This window comes from Phodopus roborovskii, unplaced genomic scaffold, assembly GCF_943737965.1.
Source record: "Phodopus roborovskii unplaced genomic scaffold, PHOROB, whole genome shotgun sequence".
In the NCBI taxonomy this organism is placed as follows: Eukaryota; Metazoa; Chordata; class Mammalia; order Rodentia; family Cricetidae; genus Phodopus; species Phodopus roborovskii.
Genome location: NW_026126459.1, coordinates 11,161,238 through 11,174,802, shown reverse-complemented (window position 1 = coordinate 11,174,802; position 13,565 = coordinate 11,161,238).

Below are 13,565 nucleotides of genomic sequence, written 5' to 3'. Positions count from 1 at the left end.
GGGGAAGGAGCAGGGTTTAAGATGTGAAGGAAATAAATCAGGACAAAGAGAGCAGAAATTAATAAATTAAGCCAGGAAAATAATGGGGTAAATCAACAAAATTCAAGTTGATTCTTTGAAAGTTATTATAATACCAGTAGACTTCTATTTAGAAAAAGAAAATAAAAAACAAGAAAAAAAAGACATATTATCAATGTCAAAACTTAAGTAAGGGTCATCATTGTTGCTGACTCCAGTATCCAACCACACAAACATGAAAATCTCTAATGCCTTAGTAAAACTATGGAGGTGAAGGAATGTAAATAAATCTACCTCATGGAGGTGAAGGAGTGTAAATAAATCTACCTCAGATGCCAAAACAAAACAAAATAAAACAAGAAGCCCACAAAACAAACACACACACACATATATATATAAACCAACAAAAGCATGGAATTCTCTGTGTTGGCCAACTACTCCTGGGCATGAGGCCTGCCCTAGACTGTGGTTGATGCACCAGGATTTCCATTCTTTAGTTTTGATTTCTGTTTTTTGAGAGAGTGAACAAGAGGTCAGGGCAAGAGATAGAAACAAAAAAAATGAAGATCGAATGAAGATTGATGGGTAGGAAGTTAGGAAGAAACTGAGACGAGTTTGAGTAGGGGGAAATCATCACAATATACTGTATGAAAACTTACATTTAAAAGAAGGCTATGACCATAAAATTTATATTTTAGATGAAACAAATCAATTTTTAAAAGATATAAACCGCCAAAATGTATACTAGCAGAGAAAGATTGCTTGAATAGATTTGAATAGACATATATAGTAAGTAAACTAAATTTAAAAAGTAAATAATTCAATAAACTGAAAATAGAACAAAATAAAAACCAAATCCAGGATTATTTCATTGGTGCCTTCTATCAACTACTTAATTAAAACCTAGCACCAATTACTTAGAGGGAATCCATCTTCTGAGGACAACCTTTTAGTAAAACCAAAACCAGGAGACTTAGCAAAGGGAGAATCACAGAAGGAAATACCTCACAAGAATTCCTCAACAATGAGATGGGGAAATGCCACAGCAGTTAACATCACTGACTGCTCTTACACAAGATGAGAGATTGATTCCCAGCACCCACGTCAAGTGGCTCACAAGTGCCTATTGCTCTTTTCTGGCCTGTAATAACATCTATACTTACATGTACTTCACACACATACATACAGACACTAAAAGAAACCTTAAAAATAATCTTAAAAAACAAAATGATAGCTGGTCAAATCTAGCCACATAAACAATACCTGTACATGGTGAGCTGAATGGACCTTACTGTAGTGTATAAGACCAATTCAGCACCAGCAATCAACCAAAGGAATTGCACCTTATCTTCTCTCAAGAGAAGTGGACCAAATCCAACATCATTCATGAGAAAAACCCTGAGAAACTAGGACTGGAGGAGGGTGACCTTGATAAGAACATCTATACAAAGCTCCAGCTTTACCCCACAGCTCATGATGGGATATGGAACTCTTTCTCCACATTATTGGCAAGCACCTCTTTCAAAACCAGTACGGCCATAAGAAAAGGAAAGAACATATACACACAAACAAACATGCACACAACCAGCCCTTCATATGAACACCCTTCCACAGACAGACACCCATAACTGAACACAAATGCCTCCTTACATATAAATACATGCCCATACAAATACATACATGCATGCACACAAAGAATTCTGACATACAAACATCCTCCTGTATATATACCCACACCTGCATTTAGAAACACACATTCACACAAACACACTGACAAACACGTACTCACATATAAACATGACTCATACCCACACACGGGTGTATACACACACACACACACACACACACACAATCATGTCAAAGGAGTACAGGAGCCACAAATAAATAAATAAATAAATAAATAGCCTTAAAAGCCAAAGCAAATACCTGATGTTACATTTGGAAAAAATCCACACACACACACACACACACACACACACACACACACCCCAAATCAAATAACCCTTAAAAATAATAAGCAATTATAGCAAGGTCACAGAATATAAGAATGATAGACAAAAGATATTTATTCTTCTCATGTGTACTAACAGCAGACAGTTGTAGTTGGAAACTTTAAAACAATAGTAAGGAGTATTTAGATATGTATCTAATCACAAATGAAGGGAATTGCATGAATGACATTAAAATAGCCAAGTTCATTGGAGAGATAGTTTGTGCTTATTGGTCAAAAAACTTGATACTATTAAGATGGTGATTTTTCTCACATTCCACCCACAACATTGATTCAATTCAAATCAAAGCCGCAGAAATGTATTCTGTAGATATTGATAAACTGAGTCTAAGGTTTATATGAAAAGTAGAAAGAGATTAGATGCCATGACACTGAAGAAGGAGAGAGCTGAGTTTTCATGTTGGGTGGTTTCAAGACTTCAGAGTCATGATAATCAAAAAAGTGTTGTGTTGACAAAAACATGGACACAGATCAATGAAACAGGGTGGAGAGCCCACACAAGTGCAGCCCATCAATCTTTGACAAAAGGACATAGGCAATTTGATATAGAGAAAAGAAATTCTGCTGGAGCAATTGGCTCTCCACATTTTAAAAACATAAGCCTAGACATGGGCCTTAAACATTTTGCACAAAATAGCTCAATAGAAGCAATAGAGCTAAAAGATGAAAACCTAGATGCTGAATGAAGAAAAATATCTAAGGACACAGAGGAGAGAAAATACCCTTATAAAAGTCACATGTGGTCTTGGCTTTGGCAAGCAGCCTTAGATACAACAGAAATTTCCCCCAGCAAAGAGCCTGCTGGTCAGCTTCCCCTCACAGTCAACAAATACCTGAGAAACCTGAGATAGGAAAGGTCTGTTCCACCTAAGAGTTTCAGCCTAGTGTGGCAGGGAGGGTGTGAGGGAGCAAGAAGCTTAAATCATCTAGGCCAGAGAGGAGGAGGGAAAGGAAGGAGGAAGGAGAGACAAGGGTAGAAAGAGGGAGGAGAGAGAAGGGAGGATGCTTGACTAGCTAGTCTCCAGCTGATGAGGATAGGTTCTGCCCACATTCTGGGCTGGTCTTGCCCCTCTGGTCCATCCTCTCTGCAGATGTCCTCACAGACACAGCCAGACGATGCTTTATTGATCTCTCAGGTGCTGCACAATACAATCAAGGTGATAACGGGGATTAACCTCTGCAAAGATATGTACACATGTCTCCTAAAATTCGAAACAGCTAGTCTACTAAGGGTAGCTTTAAGATGAGTTGTGAACTGGAAGAAAATATTTGTATAAGACAACACTAGCAGAGATGTATATCCAAAATTCAGAAGGAGCAACTTATAAAGACACCGTAAGAAAACAAGAAACTCATTTAAGAAATAGTAACTGAGCAAGTACTGCATAAAAGGAAGGAATCACTGGACAAACAAACATCATGTAGACTGGGGACAATAGAAAATTGCAAAGTAAAATAACAGTGTTATTCAGAATACACGTGATAAAACTCCTAAAATAAGTAAACGACAATAGCAACTTCTGCCTCAGAGTGGAGCAATAGTTCATGGTGGCTCCTGGACAGGCAGTTTAGAAACCAAGCTGAGCACAGTCTTACAGTGTCCTGTAAATATACTCCTGGCACTGCTGGGATTTGAAAATTCACCCATAATCAAACAAGCATTGAAGGTAATCTTGCTCATGTCCAGTTCTTGATGTGTGTGAATAAAGATATTGCTAATTTTTGCATGAAGGATTTTGTTTGCTTGAGCGAACTGATGAACCAAACATGAACCCTCAATTGAGCACCATCTTGTTCACTGACCCAAATGCACATGGCTAAGCAAGAAGTGAGTCTGAAGAAGTTCCGTCACCCTGAGAAACTCTGGTTGTATGGCAGTTTGGAAGGGTCATAACTACAGAAGCAGTCAATCCTTCAGTAGTTGGCACAAGATGAAGAGAGAGGGTACGGGACTTTGGAGGGTACACCGCCATTATAGGAGGGTGACATATGATTGCATTTCTCAAATCCCATAGAATTTAGTTGTACAGAGGCTTGCCTGACTGAACACAACTGTATTTACAAGGATGACACCACCTTATAGCCAGGGAGGAAAGAGGAAGAAGCTGACCTTGGTGACTTTGGAGCCAAGGGATCTAGAGGCAGAAGGTGGAAGCAGTTGTAGACATTCACCAGGCTCTAGCAGATAGTTATTTCCCACAGGAGTGCGAGTGAGAAATTTCAAATCTAATCCAGATGGACAATGGAAACAGAACAATCAAATAAAGGGTCTCACTGCCAGAGAAGGTGAAGATTCACAAAGGCAGCAGGCCTGCGTGCTCCACAGTTAGAGCGGTAGGTAGTGAATCTTGGGGGTCTGAATATGCACACAGATAGACTATGTGCACATAATTAAATGATGGCATATGCATCTCTGGGCTCTTCCTTGGCTTCTCACCTCTCTTTCCATGAAAGGAGTCAATGCCTGTTGGGGAAGATGTCTGACTGGAAACAAAGACTCAGTGGATGTAAGATGGACATGCAGTTCCTAGAATGCCATAAAGAAAGGAAGAGTTACACATACAAATACTCTCATAGCCACACACCTACATCTACACATGGATACCTGACATATCCACAAACACACCCCAGACACAACCCTCACAAATACACACACACACACACAGAAGCAGCTTCTGCATACAAACACGTTTCCACAAACTCATTCATACCTCTACCTGCACAAAACATCTCCCTACATATAAACATACATCTATACAAACACATACACACTGGCACACAAACAGTTTGCACATATAAACACCTTTTCATAAATATACACACACCTGCATGTAAGCATTTACAAACACTCCTACACAAAAACCAATGCATATGTATACACATATGAACATGCCAACACCCCCACACATGTGCACACACTAGCACAGACATGCATGCACACACAAAATACACACATAATAACTCATGTCAAAGGTGCACAAGAGCCATGACAGAATCTTAAAAGGCCAAAGCTGCGTCATTTTTACCCACAGAGCTAATAAAGGACTGCTTGAGTGTTGCCCAGTATGCACACTAAGGCTGCAAGGGTGACTCTGTTAAGTAGTCCAATCTCAGTTTGTGGATACTTTCTGTGGATGTGCATAGCTTTCTTCTTCCTGAATGCTGACTGCACATGTGACTTCGCACCAGACTGTGTATAAAAACTGGGGTGGAAAGGGGCCCTATACGGAGGAACCTGCTATCTCCTCACTCTCACTCAGGTGAGCCTGCCACTCTCACCAATGGGAAGTGACAGGATCTGGCTAAAGCTTCATGTGGAAGGTGTGGCACTTCCCCACTTGAATCTTCTCTGAAAATCCAGAAGCCCTGTCAGATGATGGGAAAGTATCAGGTACCTTCAGCAAAAAAAGAGTGTCTGAGAGACACCCCAAGCACAGAAGAGACTCAAAGACAAGACTACAGATGATGTATGAGCCTAGACAGGGTCCTGCGGTCTAACGTGAAATTCAGAGAAAACTGAATAGGGATAAAGTGGAGACATCAGAGAGTGGCAGTCCACAGTAGCTGATGGGTGACCTCATCCCCACCACACTAGTCTGTGAGATGCTAATGGGGACAGGAGGTGTGAGCTTGGCAGAAGCCAAGTACTACTAGTACTACCGCCCATGGCTTTTTGTAGATATTGCATTGCCTTAAATAGAAAGTGTACTTAAAATGGGATAAAGACCATTCCAGGGGAGAAAACAAGAAAATCAAAAGCGAGAGGAACTAAAAGAAAACCACAAGACCTGACAGAATTATTTATACCTATACAGCTTTAGGACACATGTTTCTTCAGCCACCAGGAGATGGGAATTTGAAGGCTTCTTGGTGTTATTTTACAAGTTAACCCTCAACATGATTGGCAGAGCCTTAACAATGCATTGGTGAGATCATTCTTGCCTTATATTCATTTTCAAATGATACTTTTATCTGTCTATTGTAAATACTGTATTGATTTGGGGGTGAGAAGGATTATAAAGCAGCCAGTATTTGCTAAACATTCACAACAAACTAAAATGAATCTATGTTCTTATATGGATTAAAACATTGCTTCCCTGCTCAGATAATTACATGGATATTCTGCAACCCCATTCAGAATCACTTATCCCCAATATAAACAAATCATATTAGTCTGTTTTATTTTTATGCTACAAAATCTATTATTCTGTAGTATGTTATTATTCTGAAATGACTAAGGATATTTATAAAATTGTAATCTTTAGCCCTGGAAGTGTAATTGGTAAGAAATATTCCTTCTAAGAATCTCAAGGACTCTTTTCAACCTGCACAGTCCGAAATTATAAGGTTAGGTAATTGGAGGTTTAAAGTTTGGGTCTAGAAATTATAAGGTCTAGAGCAAGTTGCATGCATGTCCTAGAAGGAAAGAAGTAGATTTACAGGAGACAATAACAATACCAAAAAAAAACTCCCCCTGGAAAGGGTACTTAGTATTGTTTCACAGGTGTACAAGCCATTGGATGTCTCAGTGGTCTGTGAAGGATGAAGAGGCGCAGAAGGCAGGTCTTATGTCCTTTGGTGTGTGGGGGCAGCTGTGAGTCTGAGTAGAGGCAAGTATGATAAGGAGCATGGAGGAGAGTGACAGTGACCTGAGCAAGGTTGTGTGATGTGAGGTCTGCCTGCAGCGCCCTGAACCTGAAAAGATGAGGACTTAAGTCACAGTACTAAAGGGTTGGTGGCAGAACCCCAGCATCCCCTGAACCCCCCACATCCCACACCCCACACACCCCACACACCCCACACACCCCCACACACCCCCACACACCCCACACACCCCCACACACCCCCCCACCCCCCCACACCCCCCACACACCCCCCCCCACACACCCCCACACCCCCACACCCCCCCCACACCCCCCCACACCCCACACCCCACACACCCCCCACACACCCCCACACACCCCACCCCCACACACCCCCCCCCACACACCCCCACACACCCCCACACCACCCCACACACCCCCACACCCCCACACACCCCCACACACCCCCACACACCCCACACACCCCCACACACCCCCACACACCCCCACACACCCCACACACCCCCACCCCCACACCCCCACACACCCCCACACCCCCACACCCCCCACACACCCCACACACCCCCCACACACCCCCACACCCCCACACACCCCACACACCCCCCACACACCCCACACACCCCACACACCCCACACACACCCCCACACACCCCCACACACCCCACACACCCCACACACCCCACACCCCCCCACACCCCCACACACACACACCCCACACACCCCCACACACCCCCACACACCCCACACACCCCCACACCCCCACACACCCCACACCCCACACACCCCCACACACCCCCACACACCCCACACACCCCACACCCCCACACACCCCACACCCCCCCACCCCACACACCCCCACCCCACACACCCCCACACCCCCCACACCCCACACACCCCACACACCCCACACACCCCACACACCCCCCCACACACCCCACACCCCACACACCCCACACCCACACCCCACACACCCCACACACCCCACACACCCCCACACACCCCCACACACCCCCACACCCCACACACCCCCACACACCCCACACACCCCCCACACACCCCCACACCCCCCCACCCCACACACCCCACACACCCCCACACACCCCCACACACCCCCACACACCCCACACACCCCACACACCCCACACACCCCCACACACCCCCACACACCCCACACACCCCCCACACACCCCCACACACCCCCACACACACCCCCACACACCCCCACACACCCCACACACCCCCACACACCCCCACACACCCCACACACCCCCACACACCCCACACACCCCACACACCCCACACACCCCACACACCCCCACACACCCCCACACACCCCCCACACACCCCCACACACCCCCACACACCCCCACACACCCCCACACACCCCCACACCCCACACACCCCCACACACCCCCACACACCCCCACACACCCCACACACCCCACACACCCCCACACACCCCCACACCCACACACCCCCACACACCCCCACACACCCCACACACCCCCACACACCCCACACACCCCACACACCCCACACACCCCACACACACACCCCCACACACCCCACACACCCCACACACCCCCACACACCCCACACACCCCACACACCCCCACACACCCCCACACACCCCCACACACCCCACACACCCCACACACCCCACACACCCCCACACACCCCCACACACCCCACACACCCCCACACACCCCACACACCCCCACACACCCCCACACACCCCCACACACCCCACACACACCCCACACCCCCACACACCCCCACACACCCCACACACCCCCACACACCCCACACACCCCACACACACCCCCACACACCCCACACACCCCACACCCCACACACCCCCACACACCCCACACACCCCCACACACCCCACACACCCCCACACACCCCACACACCCCCACACACCCCCACACACCCCCACACACCCACACACCCCACACACCCCCACACACCCCACACACCCCACACACCCCACACACCCCCACACACCCCCACACACCCCCACACACCCCACACACACCCCCACACACCCCCACACACCCCCACACACCCCCACACACCCCACACACCCCCACACACCCCACCACCCCCACACACCCCACACACCCCACACACCCCACACACCCCCACACACCCCCACACACCCCACACACCCCCACACACCCCCACACACCCCCCACACACCCCCACACACCCCCACACACCCCCACACACCCCACACACCCCACACACCCCCACACACCCCCACACACCCCACACACCCCACACACCCCCCACACACCCCCACACACCCCCACACACCCCCACACACCCACACACCCCCACACACCCCCACACACCCCCACACACCCCCACACACCCCACACACCCCCACACACCCCCACACACCCCACACACCCCCACACCACACCCCCACACACCCCCACACACCCCCACACACACCCCACACACCCCCACACCCCCCACACACACCCCCACACACCCCACACACCCCACACACCCCCACACACCCCCACACCCCCACACACCCCCACACACCCCCACACACCCCCACACACACCCCACACACCCCACACACCCCCACACACCCCCACACCCCACACACCCCACACACCCCCACACACCCCCCACACACCCCCACACCCCCACACACCCCACACACCCCCACACACCCCCACACACCCCACACACCCCCACACACCCCCACACACCCCCACACACCCCACACACCCCCACACACCCCACACACCCCACACACCCCCACACACCCCACACACCCCACACACCCCACACACCCCCACACACCCCACACACCCCCACACACCCCACACACCCCCACACACCCCCACACACCCCACACCCCACACACACACCCCCACACACCCCACACACCCCCACACACCCCCCACACACCCCCACACACCCCCACACACCCCCACACACCCCACACACCCCCACACACCCCCACACACCCCCACACACCCCACACACACCCCACACACCCCCACACACCCCCACACACCCCACACACTCCACACACACCACACACCCCACACACCCCACACACCCCACACCCCCCACACACCCCACACACCCCACACACCCCCACACCCCCCCACACACCCCACACCCCCACACACACCCACACACCCCACACACCCCCACACACCCCCACACACCCCCACACCCCCACACACCCACACACCCCCACACCCCCACACACCCCCACACACCCCACACACCCCCACACACCCCACACACCCCCCCACACACCCCACACACCCCCACACACCCCACACACCCCCACACACCCCCACACACCCCACACACCCCACACACCCCACACACCCCACACACCCCACACACACCCCACACACCCCACACACCCCACACACCCCCACACACCCCCACACACCCCCACACACCCCCACACACCCCACACCCCCACACACCCCACACACCCCACACACCCCCACACACCCCCACACACCCCCACACACCCCCCACACCCCCACACCCCCACACACCCCACACACCCCACACACCCCCACACACCCCCACACACCCCACACACCCCACACACCCCCACACACCCCCACACACCCCACACACCCCCACACACCCCCACACACCCCACACACCCCCACACACCCCACACACCCCCACACACCCCCACACACCCCACACACCCCCACACACCCCCACACACCCCACACACCCCCACACACCCCCACACACCCCCACACACCCCCACACACCCCCACACACCCCACACACCCCCACACACCCCACACACCCCCCCACACCCCCACACCCCCACACACCCCACACACCCCCACACACCCCCACACACCCCACACACCCCCACACACCCCCACACACCCACCCCACACACCCCCACACACCCCCACACACCCCCACACCCCCACACCCCACACACCCCACACACCCCCACACACCCCCACACACCCCCACACACCCCCCACACACCCCCACACACCCCACACACCCCACACCCCCCCACACACCCCCACACACCCCACACACCCCCACACACCCCACACACACCCCACACACCCCACACACCCCACACACCCCACACACCCCACACACCCCACACACCCCCACACACCCCACACACCCCCACACACCCCACACACCCCACACACCCCACACACCCCCACACACCCCACACCCCACACACCCCACACACCCCACACACCCCCACACACCCCACACACCCCCACACACCCCACACACCCCACACACCCCCACACACCCCCACACACCCACACACCCCACACACCCCACACACCCCCACACCCCCACACACCCCCACACACCCCCACACACCCCACACACCCCCACACACCCCACACACCCCCACACACCCCACACACCCCCACACACCCCCACACCCCCACACACCCCCACACACCCCCACACACCCCACACACCCCCACACACCCCACACACCCCCACACCCCCACACACCCCACACACCCCACACACCCCACACACCCCCACACACCCCACACACCCCCACACACCCCCCACACACCCCCACACACCCCCACACACCCACACCCCCCCACACACCCCCACACACCCCACACACACCCCACACACCCCACACACCCCACACACCCCACACACCCCACACACCCCACACACCCCACACACCCCACACACCCCCACACCCCCACACACCCCACACACCCCCACACACCCCACACACCCCCACACACCACACACCCCACACACCCCACACACCCCACACACCCCCACACACCCCACACACCCCCACACACCCCACACACCCCACACACCCCCACACACCCCCACACACCCCACACACCCCACACACCCCCACACCCACACACCCCCACACACCCCCACACACCCCCACACACCCCACACACCCCCACACACCCCACACACCCCCACACACCCCCACACACCCCACACACCCCCACACACCCCCACACACCCCCACACACCCCCACACACCCCCACACACCCCACACACCCCCACACACCCCACACACCCCACACACCCCCCACACACCCCACACACCCCACACACCCCCACACACCCCCACACCCCCCCACACACCCCCACACACCCCCACACACCCCACACACCCCCACACACCCCCACACACCCCCACACACCCCACACACCCCCACACACACCCCCACACACCCCACACACCCCACACACCCCACACACACCCCCACACACCCCACACACCCCACACACCCCCACACACCCCACACACCCCCACACACCCCCACACACCCCCACACACCCCACACACCCCCACACACCCCCACACCCCCACACACCCCCACACACCCCCACACCCCCACACACACCCCACACACCCCACACACCCCCACACACCCCACACACCCCACCCCCCCACACCCCCACACACCCCACACACCCCCACACACCCCACACACCCCCACACACCCCACACACCCCCACACCCCCCACACACCCCACACACCCCCACACCCCCACACACCCCACACACACCCCACACACCCCCACACACCCCCACACACCCCACACACCCCACACACCCCCCCACACACCCCCACACACCCCCACACACCCCCACACACCCCCACACACCCCCACACACCCCCACACACCCCCACACACCCCACACACCCCCACACACCCCCACACACCCCCACACACCCACACACCCCCACACCCCACACACCCCCACACACCCCACACACCCCCACACCCCCACACCCCACACACCCCACACACCCCACACACCCCCACACCCCACACACCCCCACACACCCCCCCCCACACACCCCACACACCCCCACACCCCACACACCCCACACACCCCCACACACCCCACACACCCCCCCCACACACCCCCACACACCCCCACACACCCCCACACACCCCCACACACCCCCACACACCCACACCCCCACACACCCCCCCACACACCCCCACACCCCCACACACCCCCACACACCCCACACACCCCCACACACCCCCACACACCCCACACCCCACACACCCCACACACCCCCACACCCCCACACACCCCACACACACCCCACACCCCACACCCCCACACACCCCACACACCCCCACACACCCCACACACCCCACACACCCCCACCCCACACACCCCCACACACCCCCACACACCCCCACACACCCCCACCCCCCCCACACACCCCACACACCCCACACACCCCCACACACCCCCACACACCCCCACACCCTCACCCACACACCCCACACACCCCACACACCCCCACACACCCCCACACACCCCCACACCCTCACCCACACAGTCCTTTCTCCCTGCTGAACGCTCAGCCATAGGTACTATGGGTTGCTTTTCTCTTAGCCAAAACAAAATATGTAACAAAAGTAAATGAAGCAGGAAGGGGTCTTTCAGCTCACAATTTGAAGGTATGGTCCATCTGGAAAGATGTGGCAGTGCGAGCTTGAGGCAGCTGGTCACATTGAGTTCAAGTTCAGTGAATAGCAAGAGATGAAGGCCAGTGCTCAGTTCACTTCCTCCATGCAGTCTTGGATCCTGCCAATAGAATGACACTTCCCACAGCAGGACGGGTTCTTCAACTCCAACTAACCCAATCTCAAGATTCTTTCACCGACACATCCAGAGATCTGTTTCCAGGACCTGTGGGTCACTACTCCTTTAAAGGTCAAATGGCCCTTTTATAGGAATCACCATCCACATATCAGATATTTACATTATGATTCACAACAGTAGCAGAATTACAGTTATGAAGCAGCAACAAAAATAATTTTATGGTTGGGGGTCACCACAATGTGAGGAACTGTATTAAAGGGTCACTGCATTAGGAAGGCTGAGAACCACTGGTCTAAAGTATAGGA